General features: G+C 37.8%; 1 long non-coding RNA gene and 1 other non-coding gene across 2 annotated transcripts; both read left to right on the top strand.

Annotated features, from left to right (window-relative positions):
* Window positions 1-1552: 1552 nt before the first annotated feature.
* Window positions 1553-1625, top strand: Trnar-ccu (transfer RNA arginine (anticodon CCU)). Its single transcript has one exon. It is a non-coding gene; the product is annotated as a tRNA-Arg (tRNA).
* A 1188-nt stretch (window positions 1626-2813) lies between these two features.
* Window positions 2814-4342, top strand: LOC128248382 (uncharacterized). Its single transcript, XR_008264621.1, has 2 exons — window positions 2814-3246; window positions 3805-4342. It is a non-coding gene; the product is annotated as an uncharacterized LOC128248382 (long non-coding RNA).
* Window positions 4343-4679: the final 337 nt, after the last annotated feature.

The following is a 4679-nucleotide window of genomic DNA, read 5'->3' as shown; positions in this document are numbered from 1 at the left end:
ATATATATATATATATATATAAGAAAAGGAAGAAAATGGAGAAATTGACGTATAGATATCAGATTATTCAAACATATTCCAGTTGATATAAAATGAAATTTTTATCCCTACAACTGTTTCCATACCCAGTTAGTTCAATTAGAGAAATTAAATTAAATTGAATTAATTGGGTATGGAAACGGCTGTAGGGATAAAAATTTCATTTTTATATTAACTGGAAATATCTTTGAATAAACTGATGTCAACTTCTCCATTTTCTTCTTTTTTCTCAATCAGAAACATTTAAATACCAATATACATCAATGTAAAACTAAAGTATTTAGTTTCCACTGAACACTGGTATAAACCGAAGAACTAGGATGCAAACATCCCTTAAAGGATTACAGGTCTTTGACTTGATTATGCGTGTTTGTGTGTATTTTATATTATATTAGTGGAAAAGGGACAACAAAAACCAAGGCAGGACAGGTATCTCAAGTCATTTAGAATATTTAATTAGGGTAAGGTGAATTTGAAGTCTTACAGCTGTTTCTGTGATATCCCAAGTGATAGGCTAGCATGTCCATACACTAGGTATCAGAGATAAGGTGAGTATGTATGATACCTGTCCTGCCTTGGTTTTTGTTGTCCCTTTTCCTCTCGTATAATATATACCAGCTAACTCGGAAGCCTAATACTGATCCCTAGATTCAGCCTCAGCTGTGAACCTGGAACCTAGCAGATGACCAATTATAGCACTTACTCATCGTACCTATTCGTTTAGATCACCAGTGAACTAAACCACTCATGTTCTATATATACATGTGTGTGTCTGTGTCCCCCATCACCGCTTGGCAACCGGTGTTGGTGTGGTTATGTCCCCCATAACTTAGCGGTTCGGTAAAGAAACTGATAGAATAAGTACTAAGCTTAATAAATAAGTTCTGGCGTCGATTCGTTCGTTCGAATAAAACACTTCAAGGCGGTGCTCCAGCATGGCCGCAGTCAAATGGCTGAAACAGGTAAAAGAATAATCGGCATGCATCGAAAACGTATCTCCAATACGCAATTTTAAGAAACGATGCAATGTCTCCTAGTTAGCGACCAGGTAGCAGTTTGTGCAACGAAAATTTTGCTCCCCATATAACCAATAACAAAGCTAACAGCCTTTGTGTGTTTTTGAACGACTAACGTGTTTTCCTTGCAAATCACTTGCCTGGCAAGTACAGCTCCGAACTCTTAAGAAAGCTATTAGAAAACAAGGTTGGAGTGGGGCACCAAACTGTAGTTATGTCTCTGAAAATATGTAATGTAGGCGAGAAAGAAATATACTGCTTTAAAACAGCAGCAATATCATATTATAAATAACGAGTAATTTTGTTAACTAGCAGTGCCAGTTTCAAATTTTCCTATGGGTATAATATAAAGAGGGATGGGTTTTGTTGCCATACTACCATTCCTACTCAATCAACCGTAGTGTTACTGTTAATTAGCATCTAATTAAGCCAGAACAGATAAAATATGTTCTAGTAGTATAATGAAGTCGTTTCACTAGATGCTGCTTTTGAGCGAAGCCTCTGTGGCCCAATGGATAAGGCACCGGCCTCCTAAGCCGGGGATTGCGGGTTCGAGTCCCGTCAGAGGTAGTAAAGATTTCTAATTTTTTTTAAAGTCGGCGCAGTCTTATTACTGAAAAAAAAATTAGATAAAAGATCATTCTTTCCTTAAAAAAGCCCACTACCCATGTACCTGGCCGGCGAGAGTGACTACTATTACTATTACAACGATAATAGCGGTTCCTGATATGCAAGGACAAAAATTGTAAGGGAAGAGATTAGCCAATTCAATCAGCCCAGAACTCGAATTACTTTAACGACAGTCGGGATGAAAGGCAAAGTTAATCTTGACAAGATTTGAACTCCGAAAGTATGGAACCGAAAGAAATGCCGCAAGTCCAACGCTCCAACGATTCTGCCGACTCAATTTCCTTTTAATTTAAGAGGGGAATGGGTTAGCCGAAACCATTTTATCAACCCTGAAAGGATGAAAGGCAAAGCTGACATAGGCGGAATTTAAACTCAGAACATGTAGGGCCCGAATATTAGCGTGAGGCATTTTTACCAACGCTTTAACGATTCAGTCGGCACATTTATTTTACGACCACAACAGTGACGGACAAGTGAACAAATTATAAATGCGAAATGATTGGAGTTTTACTACATAGGTATAATGGGAATGCTCTATATGGATACACAGTGTGAGGAAAATGTATCATAGACGACAGTGTATAATAATAATGATCATAGTGATAAATCTTTCTGCTTAGACACACGGTCTGAAATTTTACAAGGGAGGTGGTGGTGGCGGGGAGCTATTCGATTAAATTGACTTCCGTACTCAACTGGTACTTATTTTATCGGCTTCTAAAGGATGAAAGGCAAAGTCGACCTCGGCGAAATTTGAACTCAGAACGTAATTAATAATAATATTTTTCCTCTTATAGTCACAACTGTGACGCATGAAGGAATATTAGAGACAGGTTCACATAGAAATTAAATGCATGTATATGATAACGTCTCAAGAAATAATACTTATAATAAATCAAATCTATGCATGCAGGAAAACAATTATTTATTTATTTTCCTATTGCTTCTTCCTCTTTTCTCCTTTCACTCAGTTCATCGTATTCTTGTTTGGCGTCACAGCGACAGCTGACAGCGATTTTGGTCACAACATTATCCCGAATGTTTGCTTCTCTCTTTCATATGAACAAACACAGGTGCGAGTGAGTGTGTTTTATAGGAAGGCTAGCTAGTAGCTAGCTAGCTGGTTGGTTGGCTGGTTGGTTGATTGGCTCACTGGCTGGCTGACTGACAGACAGGCTGGCCCAAGCTGTTTGGGTTCATTCGTTTTATTGACAAGCAGCCAGTCCGAATTCAAGAACAGAAGGAACACTGGAGTTGTATAGGCAGAACTTCCGTAACAAGATCACCTTTCAATGGTAGCACACCACAGCGATTAGTATAGCTGCTTCCTTTCCTAATCTTAACACACACGTTGAGAAAATCTCCACCACCCCCTCTCTCTCTCTCTTTCAAAATACGTTACGCTTAAGTCGACCTGCAGGGGCTCGAGTTAGTTGTGATGTAGTCACAGTGTAGTGGTGGTGGTGATGGTTATTGTGGTACAAGTGGGAAACGAATGTGGTGGATAGGGATGAGGCAGTCGCTCCACAGGGGTCAGCGAGGTTGGCGAATTGGATTACAGGTGATACCAAATTACCTCCTTCTCTCTTCCTCTTTTCGTCTTTTTCTTCTATAACTCGCGCAATTAAACATACAAAGGCGGACAGGACTTAGCAAAAGTTCTCTCCCCGTTGTCATTGTTTAGCTCCGCACAACAATAATCGAGCAAATCTATAACCGAACGCGCTCCAGCCTTGACTATTCCGACTTTTTAGAACACTCATGAGTATATTATCCAATGTGGTGTTGAAGCCACTGAAATTTTGGAATGCTGTTTTTTTTTTTGTTGTTTTGGAAGGAATGGGGGCAAAATTGGAATCTCTTGTCGAAAATTCGGAATCAGAAAAAAAAAAGAATTAATACAATAAAAAACGAGGAGTGAGCTGCGTGTTCAACACTTCGGTCATGGCATTTCAAAAAGAATAAAGCGCAAATTATCTGGAGTACTAAAATCCGAAATGTTTTCGGATGTGTACATTTTAAGCATCAGATTACAATCTGAAGAAAAAAGAATTCATCTTCCTTGTTTTCCATAATTTTTCAATGTTGACATTTTTCCCAATATTATTTTTCTTTTCAGATTTATGTTACGGATATTTTTAAAGAATCACTATCTCGGATGTTTAAAACATGAATCTGAAAAAATTTCAAAAGAAAGTTAAAGCTGAAAAATTGCAGAAAGTATCGGGAACAAACACCGCCATTTATTTATTCGCTGAATTCTAGTTTACGCTGTTTAAAGCATACGCATCAGAAAAAGATTACAGTTTTTGTTGTACTAGATATTTCCGACGCTATTCTGTATGAACACCTTTCTTTTTTATATGACAGTCTTTCATAGTTTGTTGTTGAGCTGGCATAATCTTTAACACTCCGGACAAAATGTTTAACGGCATATCGTATGTCTTTAAGCTCTAAGTTCAAATTCTGCTGATGTCGACTTTGCTTTTCATCCTCTCGGGGTCGATGAAAATAAATACCAGTTGAGCACTTGGGTCGGTGTAATCGACTAGCTCCTCCCTCAAAATTTTAGGCTTTGTGCCTATGGTTGAAAGGATTATTAATTCGCACCCGTTCCTTTTCCATTGACTAAAGAATGAAAAAAAGTATATCAGTTACGACCATCCGTTCCTTTCCTATTTTCTGATATAGTATATCTAAGATCGCATTCAACACACACATATATATATATCCTCACCCTTTAAGATGGTTATGTGATGTGAAGGAGAATTGGCTGCTATTTCTAGCAGGCCAAGCGACAACACAGAGGCTCCTTAGCACTTATTCATATAAGATAAATATGGTGAGATAACATTTTACATACACACAAATACATACATCACTTCATGGTGGACAAATGAGACAGGAATACTGAATACAGTTTTTTTTCTTTTTTATTAAAACTGAAGCTGAGAGTTTGGATGTAAAGATTACCTTTTGGTAATAATGCTACTT

This window comes from Octopus bimaculoides, chromosome 7, assembly GCF_001194135.2.
Source record: "Octopus bimaculoides isolate UCB-OBI-ISO-001 chromosome 7, ASM119413v2, whole genome shotgun sequence".
Lineage (NCBI taxonomy): Eukaryota > Metazoa > Mollusca > Cephalopoda > Octopoda > Octopodidae > Octopus > Octopus bimaculoides.
Note: the sequence above shows the minus strand (reverse complement) of the source record. Positions and strands in the feature narration are given on the sequence as shown.